This window comes from Hyperolius riggenbachi, chromosome 10, assembly GCF_040937935.1.
Source record: "Hyperolius riggenbachi isolate aHypRig1 chromosome 10, aHypRig1.pri, whole genome shotgun sequence".
NCBI classification, from domain to species: Eukaryota; Metazoa; Chordata; class Amphibia; order Anura; family Hyperoliidae; genus Hyperolius; species Hyperolius riggenbachi.
The window spans coordinates 264,038,241-264,056,097 of record NC_090655.1 but is presented as its reverse complement, the minus strand read 5'-3'; the positions used below and the strand labels follow the sequence as shown (position 1 = coordinate 264,056,097).

The 17,857-nt window shown below is 41.1% G+C and overlaps 1 pseudogene; it reads right to left on the bottom strand.

Annotated features, from left to right (window-relative positions):
- LOC137535436 (zinc finger protein 850-like) overlaps positions 1 to 17,857 on the bottom strand; it is a 93,963-nt pseudogene that overhangs the window by 61,359 nt on the left and 14,747 nt on the right.

Here is a 17,857-nt window from a genome sequence, read left to right as displayed (position 1 = left end):
ATACGACTGTAGATTTTCAGTCAAAATAATTTTATTGGATACTCCAAATAAAGTGCAACGCGTTTCATGGAATACAAACCCGCTTCATCAGGCCATAACAGCTAGGAGTAAACAGCATCTGCCAGTATCATCAACGCTAGGCGCCTCTGTTAGCCTATTATCATCAGTCAGTGTCAGATTGTGCTGCCTGTAGTGAAGTCAAGTGATAGTCTCAGTCTCTAATCTATAACACAGAGTTATTTTAGTGTTGTTCACTTACTGTGTACTTCTAGTGAAGTGAACTTACTGTATTTTCAGTTTGTGCATGGATTATAGTAGTAGAGTAGTATCAGTGAGATACCTATTTTTTTTTTCCCCCCACTCAATAAAAAACCCTTCATCTCTGTTTTGTATTTATAGTCTAGTTATCTATATGGTTTCCCATCAGTGAAGCAGCTACTGGTAGCAGCGCACATTTGTTAGCGTTAGTCCTCACTGGCCATCAGAGATTTAGTGTAGTGTAGTTACTTACTAGGTAGTTACTTAGTCAGTTTCCAGCAACGTCGTCTGTGCGCATTTCGTGTATTTTGTCGTTTGTCTGTCTGTGTCAAAAAAAAAAGAAAAATAAATGTTTCACTGTTGAAAAACACCACATATTCACCATTTAAAAACCCCACACATTTCACACTTTTCTGGAATTTACTGTTAATAAAGTTTACTTTTACTGTGTGTAGGATGTCTGCCAGGGGCAGAGTCAGGAGGGGCAGTGCTATCGCTGCCAGCTGTCTGGCTGGTACGCCACCAGCCAGCGGGCGCTCATCTGTGGGGGGAGGGAGCTGAGAGCTGCAGTGCAGAGGAGCAGCGCTTTGCACCCATTTTTGGCACGCTCAGGTGGAGGCAGTTGTGGAGCTGGTGGCAGAGCAGCCGGGCATCAGTTCCACACAGACCTTCACTGTGCCTACTCCTCCCAGCAGCAGCCAATGACCTCCACTTGTCACGGCAACCAGAGCAGCCCAGCCCTTCTATGGACTAAAGCCCACTGACATTCACGCCAGCGTCTGGGAGGCTGTGGATGTCCGTAATGGAGGAGGTGGATCTGAACCTGGGACATGGGGGCCAGGATGTGCCAGGTGGTGAAGTGGAGGACAAGGAGGAGGAGGATGTTGTGCTTCTCCAATCACAACTAGACGTTGGACCTGAGGAGGGGCCTGTGGCGGGAGTTGTGGGGGCAGAAGTGCTGGTGGTGGGGTCAGAGGAGGAGTTGTATGATAAGTGGCAGGACCCTGCTTTTGTGCCTGATATCTCTGAAGGCAGCTCAGAGGAGGAGGCACAGGAGCGAAGGCATGAGAGGAAGGGGCAGCGCAGCATGGCGGCAAGGGACAGCAGTGGGCATGAAAGCCAGCAGCCACAGCCTACTGCTTCAGCCACCACCACCCAAACCCAAACCAGAGGGAGACCCGCACCCCCTTTCTTAAGGCAGTCTTATTGACCTAAGGAAGCGGGCAAAGACCCATGAAACGCGTTGTCAGTTTTAAAAGTGCTTAAATAAATCTGATGTTATCTAAAACCCTTTTTTTGTCTGGGTTGTGTCATCTGGAGAGGTAGATACCTCATTTTTATAGTCTTTATTATTTTCTATTATTTACATACAATCTGACAATCATATTTTGGGTGTCTCCACCGCTCATTATTGCTGATCACACCACCTCTGGAGATGTCATTCCCACTGGTATGGTGTATCCACAGTCAGTAGGATCCTAGCAACCATCCAGTTCTGGCAGGACCTGAGATACCGAGCGGGGATGGTTTTTCCCGTAGGTGACATACGGTGGTTGCAGGTTCTGCAACAGACCTTTGTGAGTATAATTACTCTTTTTCTATTTGAACTATCCCCGTATCCAAGGGTACTGCACCAGTTGGCTCCTGGTCGTATCTTGTCACACAGGCTACCGTGAATCCCCCACAGTGACCACTCCTATCTCTATCTACCTCAATCAAGCCTATCTTGCCATTACCAGGAGTTTTATATTTGTATTTGGAATTCTCCTGTGTTCAATGCCATGCAAAATATGGCAAAGATCATTTAAAGCCCCCCAAAATAACTGCGTTTTTAGATTTAAAAAAATGGGGTTTACATATATATATATATATATATATATATATATATATATATATATATATATATATTTGGAGGTGACTAGGATGAAAACTGTGCAGTCCGAGTTGTGGGGAGGCCCCCACTGCAGTTGCATGACTGCTTTCTGGAACCTCCTGTGTTATGGTTTTGGTTTATTCGGCTGTGTTCTTACCCCCTACACTGCTGCCACACACTAATATCCTCCTGCTGCTGCTCCTGAAGTATTTCACGCCTGCTGTCTGTGTTCCCACCTCCAGGGTCCATGGCCTACACTGCTGTCACATGCCAATATCTGCCTGCTGCTGCTACTGTTGTATTTCACTCCTGCTGTCTGTGTGCCCACTGCCAGGGTCCACAGCCTACACTGCAGCCACACGCTACCGCTGTTGCTATTGTTTTAAAAATAGCTCTGCAATTGTTGTTGTTAAAAGAAAAAAAATCTTTGTGGTGTCTGGGTTGAAAACTGTGTTGTCCCAGTTATGTATTGGATGCAACACGGGCTTCACAACTGCTGCCTGGAACCTCCCATAAATACAATTGTAACACATATATTAAACTCGTAATCAAATCAAAATTGCGATTCCATTCAAAATTCCGACTATGGTTGAATCTAAAGCGCATGAAGTCATAATTGAAACCACTCGAAGTCAAAACACAGCCCTTACGAGCATTACTGCCTGTAATGAGGTATAAATACAATTTAGTGAGTAACTCTCAGAGTTGAAAAGTGCTCGCCTGATCACTAGCACTGTATTTGTATTCCAAGATGTATCAGGGTGCTTCTCACTCATCCATCACCTCCCCCTCTCCACAGAACAGAACATATTCCAAAGCAATCAGGGAGCCTGTACCGTTATTGTAAGTAAGCTGTCGCCAAATATAATCAAGATAGTTTTAGATGACAAAAATCTGACATGAGTTCATCGCATAACCCCTAATATGGCCAGCCTGTGAGCAGGGACACAGTCAGAACAATGAAAAAAAAAAAAAAATAGTGTGTGTGTGTAGTGTGTAGTGTGTGTGTGTGTGTGTTTTTAATGTTGATTACTACTCACCTGTTCTACTCTCTGTGCCCATCATGTCACCTTCTTCTGCAGACTGCTGATCACTCTTCACATATATCTCTTCTTCTTCTTTAATCACTCTTATTATTAAACCCTCCTCCATCCTGGAATGATGATCACTCCTTACATATACCTCTTCTTCTTCCTCTTTTTTATTAGCCACCATCATGTCACCCTCCTCTGTAGACAGCTGATCTTTCCTCACATACGTCTCTTCTTCCTCTTTAACTGTCCTCATCATGTCACCCTCCTCCACAGACTGCTGATCACTCCTCATATCGGTCTCTTCTTCTTCCTCTTTAATTGTCCCCATCATGACACCCTCCTGTATAGACTGCTGATCACCCATCACATATGTCTCCTCTTCTTCCTCTTTAATTGTCCCAATCATGTCACCCTCCTCCATAGACTGCTGATCACTCCTCACATATGTCTCTTCTTCTTCCTCTTTACTTGTCCTCATCCTGTCACCCTCCTCCATACACTGCTTATCACGCCTCACATACGTCTCTTCTTCTTCCTCTTTATTTGTCCCCATCATGGCATCCTCCTGTATAGACTGCTGATCACTCCTCACATATGTCTCTTCTTCTTCTTCTTTAATTGCCCTCATCATGTCACCCTCCTCCATAGACTGCTGATCACTCCTCAAATACGTTTTTTGGTCTTTGAGCTCAGATCTTAATTCTGAAAAGAATAACAAATTATATCTGTAATATTGTAGCAGTAATAAACAGAGCACAGAAAAGCACATAATTTGCTAGGGGGTGATAATATCCCATAAGCTGTGGTCTCCTGCACATTCAGCACCACAGTCCTCTTTTTCAGTGTGCCTTGCTCACAGGGTTGTGGAGTCAGTACAAAAATTCTCTGACTCCTCAGGTTAGTATTCCACCGACTCCTCTAATTTGCATATTACAATCTTGTTGATTGAAAGTATGTATCATAAAATGCATCTCTTAACTGCCAACGCTTAGGAATTTTAAAAGACAACTGAACTGAGTCATACACGCTTCCGTACACATTTGGAAGTGCATATGACGTGGTAACATGCAAGAACGGTGGAAGGGTAGACAGCCCTTCTGCCATTCACACCAAATGCACTGCGCAGCAGTACGATGCGCTATGATGCGCTTGCATACTGCTGCATGCATTCTGCCCGCAAGCGCAGAGCTGACCCATTCACTGTCAATGGATGGGATCAGCAGTGCAGCGGGTGGCAGCGCAGATGGCGTGTGATCATACGCATTGCGTTCCAATCACATGGCCATCTGCGCTGTATAGATGTGAACGAGGCCTAAAACTAGTCCTTGGTATGAGTACTTGTAAAAGGTACAGACAGGAACAAAGAACATCTATCAGGCCCTAGGCAATGTAACTGTGGGTACATGTAAGAGTGATGTGCAGGTACTCTGCAGGAGATTGAGGGGATTCTTCCTCTATTACACATTCTTCATGTACAATCTGAACCAGGTTTATGGGTGATAGACAACACCTCTGTGTTCAGTGTGCACAACATTCTCAGTGGATTCCCTGAAGCTCTGTGGGGAGTGCATATGTAGGGTATAGTACTACTGTGTAAGTTAAAGTAAATCTGAGACATATGAAAGTTTTATACATACCTGGGGCTTCCTCCAGCCCCCTTCAGGCTAATCAGTCCCTTGCTGTCCTCCTCCACCACCTGGATCTTTTTCTATGGTTCCAGAAACTTGAGCTAGTCGGGCGCAGTGCGCATGCACACACTCCGCCGCCGGGAGCATACTACACCTGTGCAGCACTATTGCGCAGGTGCAGAATGTTCCTGGCTGTGGAAGCGGCATGCGGCCGGACAGCGCTGACTGGCTGAATTACCGGGACTCATAGCAGAAGATCCAGGTGGTGAAAGAGGACAGCGAGGGACTGATTAGCCTGAAGGGGGCTGGAGGAAGCCCCAGGTATGTATAAAAGTTTTCTTTTCATCCTTCTCAGGTACCCTTTAATTTGTAGTCACCAAACCAAATTTTAACATATCAAATTATTTGATTTCGTGAGCAAAGAGAGCGCATAAATTTGCATAAACCAGCATCAACGCAGAATTATTTGCATCTCATTGACCATCTCTATTAGTGACACGGCTCATCAGGCTTTATTCTTACAGCATAGATGTTATTTAGCTTATATAAAATATTCCTTTTTGTGAACTAAGTACAGCTATTGTTGTATATATAATTTATGATTACTATAATCTGAGAAATAGAACATGTTATCATATTTTCTATTTTAATTACAGTTTAAATTCATTAGGAGTCGGAGTTTGTGCATTTTTCCCCGACTACAACTCCAGGTACCCAAAAATTGCTCCGACTCTCCAGCCCTGCTTGCTCATCATCTGGTGCTTCTCTCCTCCTCTCCATGCACACATTCCTGGGAGGTTACAGCAGTGCCGGCAGCGGTAGATGGATGAGGATGTGAGGAGAGAACAGCTGGAGACAGAGGAAGATAGGAGCAGAGGCCTGCAGCTAATTAGCTATACATTATCATTACTTATGGCTCTGGCACCTGATGAACTAGGCAGAGGGGACTGCAGCTCCATATCCGGACCATACCTGAGCCCACCTGTCCATCACCTACTAATCCCAAACCCTCCAAGAGCCGGAGCAACAAAGTTCCCAGCTGGGACAGTGCCCATACCAGGACCAAAGCAAGAGAGGACACCCAACCACTCTCCAGCTGCTGCCTCCATCTTCTCTGCCTAGCTGTGACCCACCAGCCATTGTCTTAGTGCAAAAAAAAAAAAAAAAAAACATAAATCCAGGCTCACTGCTTCAAGTTAGGACATTTTAATAAGCCATTAGGGAGGTGCTGAAGGGGGTGTGGCCAACAGAATAGCAAAGTCATTTAAACTGTAACTGTCGGGCATAAAATCAATTCTTTATTTTTATCTGGTAAACAAGATAAATGGTGATTACCAAGTTTACCCGACTCTTATTTGGTACATTGCCGCACAAAGGAAGTTGCAGGGCATGCTGGTTTGTCTTTTTTTGCTTCTTTACTTTCCTCTCAGACTTAACTAATGCAGCCTGATTGGCTGAAGCCTCTCTCCCTCCTGCTTCCCCTCCCACACCTCTTTTACTCTCTGATTTGCCAATATTTCTCATGCTGAGACAATGTACTTTCTATTGCAGAGCTGGGTGGGAGTGCCTGAAGACTGGGAGGAGGGTGGGCAATGCATAACAATCAAGTGGAGGAGAGTAAGGGAGGAAATAACATCAGGATTGGCTTCAAAATAGACACAGTTAAATGAGGAATCCTAAGAAGGATTTTCTCTTTTTTTACTATAGAAAAATCACTGAAATCAATATGCGAACAGTGCAATACATGTTATGTAAGTAGAGCAAGTATTTATCTACTTACAGTATATATCAGGGCTGTGGAGTCGGAGTTGGAGTCGGAGTAATTTTGGGCACCCGAAGTCGGAGTTGGAGTCGGAGTCGGGTTTCAGAAACTGAGGAGTCGGGAGTCGGAGTCGCGTGATTTTTGTACAAAATCCACAGCCCTGTTAAGTATTAGACTAAGGAGTCGGAGTCGAGGAGTCGGAGTCTGAGCAATTTTGGGTACCCGGAGTTGGAGTCGGGGTTTCAAAAACTGAGGAGTCGGAGTTGGAAGATTTTTGTACCGACTCCACAGCCCTGGTATATGTGTTTTTTTTTTCTGACTATGGCTGAAAGCTCCTCTTTAACCCTTTGCACACTCACATGCAAATGTTCATACAACTGCTTTCACAGAAATCAATCATCCAGGAACCACTGTTATCCCTGAAGCTAAATTAAAAGCCAGGGCCTTGATACAAAATAAATACATTCTCTTGCATAGTCACCGACATTGAAAAGAGGTACCCCAGTATTTGTAGTTGTCCTAACTGGCCCTGTAACATGCATACCACAGACATGCAAACATTCATTGCATTAAACTAATCTAAAGATTAGGACCACATATCCTGACGTCCTCTCTTGGGACAGATGCATCAGACTAATACCACAAGGGAGGTAACAAACTTATCCATGTGCTCCCTGCAAAGAGCAGCATAAGCTGTGTGCATACTGACAATGGTCACAGATGGGGGGAGGAGGAAGTGCACTGGATTAGGACCGCAGTAGCTGGAATCTATGCCACATCTGCAGCTCTCCAACTCTGATGCCGTGTAGATTTGACTCTGCAGATTTCTGCTGTCCCCAGCCAATCACCGCTCGCTGCAGAAGTAAACTCGGCTGTCATGTGACAGTCCAGCTTCCTCCTATCGGCAAGGAGGCAGCTTCATTGGCTCCTCACCAGGTGATCACTGTGAACCAATCACAGTGATCACAGAACGGCCACATTAAAGCAGGAGGATTAGCCATACTATACCAGGGGAAAAAACACATATATAAGTATGATCTACTTACATAACAGATGTTATTGTACTGTCCACATTTTGATTTCAGTGAATTTTATATAGTAAATGAAGAGAATGCTGTTCCTGGTGGGAACCAGGTTTATTTCCTACAGCTTGAGGCTAAATCTTGATGTCATTTCTTCCCTTTAACTTCTTTTTCTTTTCTCCTCCAATCGCTTGCTTGTAAACAGGAGTAAGCAGAGGAAAATGTTTCAGCTAGGCAGCAGTCTGCTTAGTTAATCAGTGTGAAGCAGGAAGGTGGGCGGGTTATTGGCAATGGCACAGAAAAGAGTCTGGGGGACTGAGAGATTATAATAACAGCAGAGAGATTCCTGACTAGATTGGAGAGCTTATACTGCAGGGTGAGATTTCTGGCAGCATTTTAAACACACTGCAATGTTTAAACAGAATTTGGTTTTGTGGCTGACAATCCCACTTTAAAGCGGACCTGAACTCAGAATGTCCTCTCTGCTCTTAAAGTATACCCGAAGTGACGTGTGACATGAGATAGACATGTGCATGTACAGTGCCTAGGACACAAATAACTATGCTGTGTTCCTTTTTTTCTTTCTCTGCCTGAAAGAGATAAATATCTGGTATGTAAGTGGCTGACTCAGTCCTGACTCAGACAGGAAGTGACTACAGTGTGACCCTCACTGATAAGAAATTCTAACTATAAAACACTTTCCTAGCAGAAAATGGCTTCTGAGAGCAAGAAAGACCTAAAAAGGGGAATTTCTTATCATTGAGGGGCACACTGTGGTCACTTTCTGTCTGAGTCAGGACTGAGTCAGCCACTTACAGACCTGATATTTAACTCATTCAGGCAGAGAAAGAAAAAAAGGAACACAGCATAGTTATTTGTGTGCCAGGCACTGTACATACCCATGTCTATCTCATCATGTCACGTCACCTCGGGTATCCTTTAAAGATACACAACAGCATAAATAACCTTTAAACAAAGAACATTTCTTTGTTACAGCTGATACAAATCCTGCGATAAATCTGCACTGTTTCTACTTCCTGATTCATGGAAGCAGACATATTGTTACATCCTGTGCTTTCAAATGGTCTTATATGCTTATCTGCCAAAGGCAGTCATGTGACACAGTGGGATATCAAATTACAGCTAGTGATTAGACACAAATGAGGGGGAATTACACATGCTAAACTCACTAGATACATACAGGGTGCATTTCTCTATGTTTTCCTTTTGTCCAGTGCAAGTGTTCAGGTCCACTTTAACACAAGGTTCTGGTCCTTAAGGGCCAGAGCGGCACATTCTGTAATCTCTTAAAGGACCAGTTTCACAAATGTTATTTATTCAAATAGATACTTGTAGTGCTGGTTTAATGTGTGTAGATGTTTACCAGCCTTCTTTTTTTTTTTTTATTTTGAGTTGTATTTGATAAACAAACTTACTTTATTTATTCAGCCCCCCCCCCCCCCCCCCCCCGTATTGGTGACGGCGACGTGGGTTAGACTATCATAGCAAAGGGGTGTTCAAGCGGCAGTTAGAATGTAGGCATACCGCTCTCACCGCTGCCTCCGTCCTCAGCTGCAAACGAGCCCACATGCGCAGTCTATGCCGCTCCCTGTCCTGGTGCTTCTGTTACATTTGTAGATAAGCAGGGCATAGAGCGGCATAGACTGCGCATGTGTGCGAGTCTCTAAAACGCACTAGGTGGCCCCAGCAGTGCCTGCTCAGACGGGACTCAGAAGGTCCCCTCCGCAGGCTTCCTATTTGCATAGCAGTAACGTCACCTGTCACTATGACAGGCGCTCCCACTGAGTCTACGAGTGGCGGTTTCAGCGCTCATTTGCAGCTGAGGATGGAGGAAGGGGTGAGAGCGGTATGCCTACATTCTAACTGACGACTGAACACCCCTTTGCTATGATAGTCTAACCCACGTCGCCGTCGCCAATACAGGGGGGGGGGGGGGCTGAATAAATAAAGTAAGTTTATTTATCAAATACAACTCAAAAAAAAAAAAAAATAAGCTGGTAAACATCTACACACATTAAACCAACACTACAAGTATCCATTTGAACATTCGTGAAACTGGTCCTTTAAACCCTGGCCACAAGTGTCAGTTACAAGAGAAGACACATAAATCCAAGCACATTGCTTTCAGTTAGGACATTTAAATAAGTTAATAGGAAGGTACTGAAGGGGGTGTGGCCAACAAAACAGCACAGTCAGTTGAGTGTGCATACGTGTGAGGCACCAGCTGGAGGTGGCAGCTGCTCCACGAGGATCTTATGGGCTCAGTATTCCATGGCATACAAGATCAGCCAGTCACAGCTCCACTCTGCACTATATCACAGATTATATTCCTCTCTATGTCTCCATCCCTAAGGGGCATTAGTCTTAAGGTGGGTACACACGTCAGATAAAAGTCTTTGGAAAATGAAAGATCACAGACCAATTTTACCCCCTTCCATGTAGTATGAGAGCATACTCTACACAGTCTACTCTATTGAGCTGAACTCGCCATCAGATAAAAATCTTTGCAAGATGCTGCACAGAAAGATGCTGTACACATGCAACAGATCAGTATCTGCAAAAGATCTGTTCCTGCAAAAGATCCATTCCTGCAAAATGCATTCATAGTCTATGAGATCTGCAGATCCTCATACACACCTTGTTTAACGGACAATTATCTGTAGATCAGATCCACCAGGTTGGATCTTCAGATCGGCAGATAATTGTCTGATCTATTGCTACAGTCTGTAAAGGATGTACAAATTCATCTGATCACTTGGTCTGATCATGCCCCTATTACACTTTCCCTACGGTCCAACAAACATCAACCTTCAACAGGATCTTGGAAGATGAATAGCTCACTATTTGCCACACAAGATAGTCGACAATATATAAGTGACCAACTTAGAGAATTTTTTTCTATTAATGAAAGTGACCAGATGGATACTTCTATAGTATGGGCTGCTCATAAAGCTTTTCTGAGAGGTATATTGATTAGGCTGGGAGCCACTAGGAAGAGAAATAAATTAGAAAAAGTTAATAACATCCTAACTCAAATAAAATCTTTGGAAAGTTCTTTAAAAGACAAATTTAATAGTGTATTGCATGAGGATCTCTTTAAGCTCAGACAGGAATTGAGGATTTTACTACAAGATGATTATCAATATATGCTATCAAAGGTTAAACTCTCCCAATATTCACAGAGTAATAAAGCTAATAAAAAATTAGCAAATATATTGAAACATAGACAAGCTAGAGCTAGAATTAAGAGTATAATCCATCCCCATACAAACAAAATATTATATAATCCAAAGTTCATAGTGGATGCTTTTAGTGATTATTATAGTGATTTATATAATCTGAAATTGGATCAAAGTATTCCTCAACCTACCGAAAATATTATTTATAGTTTTCTGAGCTCTTTAAACTTACCAACTATTTCTATAGATCATCTGAACACCTTAAACTCTGACATTTCGATTTCTGAGGTAATTGCTGCCATAAAAAGTATGAAACCTAGTAAGGCTCCTGGCCCAGATGGGTTTACAAACAATTATTTTCAGACTTTTCAGGTCCTTCTGGCTCCCAGACTATGTAATTTGTTTAATTCATTCATTAAGAAAGGTGCATTGCCTAAAGAATACCTCTTAGCTAGAATTTCTATTATACCCAAACAAGATAAAGATGATAGTCTTACTTCTAGCTATAGGCCTATATCTCTTCTAAATGGAGATACTAAATTATATTCAAAAATTATTGCTACGCGACTTCTAAAGATTCTACCTACTGTAATTGGTCTTGATCAAGTGGGCTTTGTGAAGGGTCGGCAATCCAGTGATGGAACAAGACGGTTCATAAACCTATTACGTTATACAGATTTAAATAAGGTGCCTTCTCTGTATCTTTCTCTAGATGCAGAGAAGGCATTTGATAGGGTTCATTGGGGATTTCTTTCAGCAACACTTAAAAAATTTGGGATAGTGGGAAATATTCATCAAGGGATAATGGCATTATACACATGTCCTACGGCTGTAGTGTCATCTAATGGATTCACATCTAAAGAATTTCTTATAACTAATGGGACACGACAGGGATGCCCTCTTTCCCCATTGATATTTACTCTAATAATGGAGACTTTAGCAACTGCCATTAGAGATAACCCCGAAATACAGGGTATTCAAATAGCTGAATATCATCATAAAATTGGGTTATTTGCAGATGATACCATCCTTGCTATTACTAGTCCCAAAATATCTTTACCAATTCTGGTTGAGGTTCTTGGGAGCTTCTCTAAAGCTTCATATTATAAAATTAATCATTCTAAATCATTTATCTTGGGGGTTCATATTTCTAACCAAATTATTAAAGAATTACAAAGTAAATATACCTTTTCCCTGGGTTTCAAACTCAATAAAATACCTTGGCATTACACTCTCCAAAAATTTTAATGATCTCTATAAATTAAATTATGCCCCTCTTCTACAAAAAATTAAAAAAGAACTTAAAAACATTTCATTAAATAGCCTTTCTTGGGCTGGCAGGCTAGCAGCTTACAAAATGCAAACCCTTCCTAAGATAACTTATATACTTCGTACAGTTCATATTCCGATTAAACCAAAATTCTTTAAAGAGACTCCGTAACAAAAATTGCATCCTGTTTTTTATAATCCTACAAGTTCCAAAAGCTATTCTAATGTGTTCTGGCTTACTGCAGCACTTTGTACTATCACAGTCTCTGTAATAAATCAACTTATCTCTCTCTTGTCAGACTTGTCAGCCTGTGTCTGGAAGGCTGCCAAGTTCTTCAGTGTTGTGGTTCTGCTATGAACTCCCCGTTCCAGGCCCCTCTATGCACACTGCCTGTGTATTATTTAGATTAGAGCAGCTTCTCTCTTCTCTCTTATCTTTTACAAGCTGGATAAATCGTCCTCTGAGCTGGCTCGGCTTTCACATAGTGAGGAATTACAGACAAGGACAAAGCTGTTTGCAGGAAGAAAAGAGCAGCCTGACACTTCAGTGCATGAGAGATGCAGGGGGAAAGAAACACACAAATGATCTCTTGAGATTCAAAAGGAAGGCTGTATACAGCCTGCTTGTGTATGGATGTATTTTCTATGTGTGGACAAACTGTACATCAACCTACTTCCTGTTTTGGTGGCCATTTTGTTTGTTTATAAACAAACTTTTAAAAACGGTTTTTAACCACTTTTAATGCGGCGGGGAGCGGCGAAATTGTGACAGAGGGTAATAGGAGATGTCCCCTAACACATTGGTATGTTTACTTTTGTGTGATTTTAACAATACAGATTCTCTTTAAGGAAATAAATAAGATCATAACTGAGTATATATGGAATGGCAAACGACATAGAACAAAGCTTACAGTACTAATGATTCCTAAACGGGTAGGGGGGATGGGTGTGCCTTGCATTAGGGCTATGTACTATGCATGCAACATTGAGATATCAAAAGCTTGGTGGCATCAACGTACTGATCTTCCATTGTGGGTACAAATCGAACAATCCCTCGTTAAAGGTGATCTAAAGAGTTATCTTTTAGCTAATATGATACAGAAAACTATCAAAATTCCTTCTTTTCCCACAATTCAATCCACTATTTCAGCTTGGAGATACCTGATTAAATCCATCAAAAGTGAAGAAGTCATGATACCTTCTATCCCTTTAACAACCTTTTCTTATTTAATTAACACTATTAATCTAAATAGGTGGATTAAATCTGGCATAACTAGTATTAATTTATTAGTCCAAAATGGTAATTTTTTATTGTTTTCAGAGATTGTTAAGAAGTATTCTTTACCAATCACTGAATTCTATACATTTCTTCAATTAAAGCACTGCTGGTCTAAGGTAAAACACAAATTACCCCTGGTTCCCAAAAGATTATTACAATATATTTGTGCTACTCTTCCCTTAAAAAAAGGCATCTCGCTTTGTTATGAGGAACTCATTAAGGGGAATGAACATCAACTCCAATGTTACACTAACCAGTGGTCAATAGAAATGCAAACTAAAATAACAATCCTTCATATTAAGCAAGCCTCTTTACATATTTCTCGTTTTTCTAAGTGTATAACACATTGGGAAACATTTCATAAAATTTTATTAAGATGGTATGTTACTCCTTTAATTGTATCCAAATTTGCACCAAATAATTCGCCTAATTGTTGGAGGAATTGTGGGAAGATAGGTACTCTTTATCATATTTTGTGGCAATGTCCCTTTATTAGTACTTTATGGCAAGAAATAGTACATTTTATTTTAGAAAACATTTGGGAAGATTTCCAACTAACTCCTCAGTTGGCTCTGTTACATATCAGCATAGATGAAATTCCACTGAATTACAGGCTTGACATTTCTCAGGTGATCTGTGCCACCAGACATCGAATAGTGTGTGAGTGGAAATCAAGTGACTCCCCATCCCTTTCCCAAGTTATTTCCTTATATAACTTAAATATATCCATGGAGAATAGATTAAGAAAGAACGCATAATATATGCCATAATTTTAAGAGAGGCATCTATGCTAATCCATAATATAATGCTTCTTATTATAATACATTTAATAGCTTTATTCTGACCCACCAGTAAATAAGATTGAGGGACTAGAACCTACTTTGATTGTTTTTACTTTTATGTTAATACTGTTGTATTTTCATATTGTGTTAGTTTACCTTAACATGTTATTTCTATTGTGCATATTTCACGGGAGTTTGAATGTTAAAATATGCGTATGTTATTTAAAAATTTAGCAGATGTCAATGTTGCTCAATTTATTGTTGTATAATTATTTTCTGCTAATAAAAATTTGAAGATTTAAAAAAAAAAAAAAAAAAAAAAAAAAAAAAAATAAAGATACTGATCTGTTGCATGTGTACAGCATCTTTGTGTGCAGCATCTTGCAAAGATTTTTATCTGATGGGGAGTTCAGCTCCATAGAATAGACTGTGTAGAGTATGTCTCTCATACTACATGAAAGGGGGTAAAATTGGTCTGTGATCTTTCATTTTCCAAAGACTTTTACCTGACGTGTGTACCCACCTTAACCTAATCAAAAAAAAAAAAAAAAATTATATATATATATATATATACACACTTTGTATCATTCACAGAAATAGATGCCTACTAGCCTAAAATAAAACCCTACTACTCTCTGCAAGCTCTCTCCTGAAAGAAGTATGCGCCTGGATTCCTGCTCACACCCTTCATATCAATAAAAATGCACCCATTACCTGGTATAACATTCCCATCAGACAGCTCTCAGCAAACATCAACAAGCCGAGAAAATCAAACATATATCTTTCACTTTTTCTCTAAACTTGATCCACTTAGCCAAAATCACAGCCCCTAAAGGTACATTACCTGCTGCATAATCTTTTGTTTTGGGTTGGCTTTCCCAAAGCAGACAGTAGTGTCCGTCCTTACAAGTAGAGTGCACAATAAGCTGGGTGCCAATTACCCTTTTATAAAAATGAACAATCTTGCTGGAGCAGGTGTCTTTTGGACAGCTTTGATTCAGAAGCAGTTTGTCGATGGCCGATTCAAAAACGATGTACTTGCGTTCTTTCACAAATGTCTCATTTCTTGACAGGTCTTCATTTCCATTGTTTGGAAGCAATTTTCCGACAAGTGGTTGTGTTACCTCTGTTTGTGTAGAAACTTGGGCTTTACTTCGAAACTTACCGCAAATACACCCACATGACACAATGAAACCTTCAGCAGTGTTCATTTTATTCCAACATTTTTTTCTCTTTGGTTGACTTTGTTCTGCGGAATCCTCTTCAAAAACTGTTGGCACGGCGTCTTTCTTCAGGTACAAGGTTTTCCCGCGTAGCTCATAATCCTCCGGAAGGAAATGCTTTGAACATATTCTAAACCGGTCCGCTTTCTGATCATTCAAAATTTCGTCAATCTTAGATTGTATTTCCTGGTCTGTATAGCCAGCATTGTGTAGCCACACTCTCAGCTTCTCCTCATCCTTGGTAACGGAATGCAGTCTCACATGCGGGCCCCGTTTGCAGCCAGAGCAGTTTGAGCAACGTTTTACAACACATGTAGGCATTTCTGGTTTTGGAGAAGAGACATATTAGATGAAAGCATAAAGACCATGGCTTTTCCTGGTATATAAAACAATTATCCCACCCACACAAAAAACTCACCAGAAGGTATTTAGGGGCAGAATATGCTGAAAAAATGACGTTGATCTCCTCTGCTCTATAGCTGTGCTAAATCTAAAAAAAAAAAAAAAAAAAAAAAAAAAAAAAAAAAGACATCTGTTAAAAATAAAAAACTCTATATCTGCATTGTTTTCAATCATGCATTTCCTGCAACCTCAATAAAAAAAAAAAACTTATGAAATGAAAAAACTTATAAATACAAAAATATATATATTTCAAAAGATTATAGGCTGTTCATTTAAAGGATACCCGAAGTGACGTGTGAGATGATGAGATAGACATGTGTTCCTTTTTTTCTTTCTCTGCCTGAAAGAGTTAAATATCAGGTATGTAAGTGGCTGACTCAGTCCAGACTTAAACAGGAAGTGACTACAGTGTGACCCGAAGTGATAAGAAATTCCAACTATAAAACACTCTTTTCTAGCAGAAAATGGCTTCTGAGAGCAAGAAAGAGATAAAAAGGGGAATTTCTTATCAGTGAGGGTCACACTGTAGTCACTTCCTGTCTGAGCTAGGACTGAGTCAGCCACTTACATACCTGATATTTAACTCTTTCAGGCAGAGAAAGAAAAAAAGGAACGCAGCCTAGTTAAATTTGTGTGCTAGGCACTCTACATACACGTCTATCCCATCATGCCACGTCACTTCGGGTATCCTTTAAGTTCTGCATTTTCCAAGGCACAAATAAATAATTTTTTCAACACAGTGGCCTCAATTCACTAAAGGCAGTTCAGTAAAATCATTGTGGACAGTAAAATACCGGCATGCTCTGGTGGAACGCAGATCGCGGTGAAGGGGCGCATTGTGTAATGACGTATGCGTGTGAACTGTGTGCATGCGTGTCTATGTCTGTTGGGCTATTGGCTTCATTCATGAACATTGATCAGTTACACAAGCTGCGGTTTGAAGGTGTGGATCTGCGACTGGGATCTTACTGCCTGACCCATTGAGGTGCATATATGTACCGTATATTCCGGCGTATAAGACGACCCCCAACTTTTCCAGATAAAATATACATTTTGGGATATACTCGCCTTATAAGACTGCCCCTCTTGACTCTTGGACATTTGTATACAGTACTGTATGTACTGGTGCTATATTGTGTAAAAAGGTACAGATATTGGTGCTGTGCTGTATGTGGTACACAGTATAAAACAACCAACCAATCACGGCAAGCGATGTACTAGTGCTATACTGTATAAACAGGTACAGATATTGGTGCGGTTCTGTATGTGGTACCCAGTATACAACAACCAACCAATCACAGCAAGCAATGTACTAGTGCTATACTGTATAAACAGGTACAGATACTGGTGCTGTACTGTATGTGGTGCCCAGTATACAACAACCAACCAATCACAGCAAGCAATGTACTAGTGCTATACTGTATAAACAGGTACAGATACTGGTGCTGTACTGTATGTGGTGCCCAGTGTACAACAACCAACCAATCACAGCAAGCAATGTACTAGTGCTATACTGTATAAACAGGTACAGATACTGGTGCTGTTCTGTATGTGGTACCCAGTATACAACAACCAACCAATCACAGCAAGCAATGTACTAGTGCTATACTGTATAAACAGGTACAGATACTGGTGCTGTACTGTATGTTGTACTTAGTATACAACAACCAACCAATCTTTAGATTTCCACGGACACTGCGCTCTCAATGGATTCCCAATTCTTTCAATCCTCTGTGACTTTATGCTCCAGTTTGTTAACATAGAAAAAATATAAACAAACAAACATAGCGTGATTCTGTAAATAACATATAACTACACCACGTGTAATGAAATCCTCATGTGGTCTCACCACAAACAGGTATCACAGCTCCTCACCCTCCGTAACGGCTGCCAGCCCACAGACACCATGTGCGTTTACTCTCCAGTGGGCTGGCAGCCATTACGGAGGGTGAGGAGCTGTGATACCTGTTTGTGGTGAGACCACATGAGGATTTCATTACACGTGGTGTAGTTATATGTTATTTACAGAATCACGCTATGTTTGTTTGTTTATATTTTTTCTATGTTAACAAACTGGAGCATAAAGTCACAGAGGATTGAAAGAATTGGGAATCCATTGAGAGCG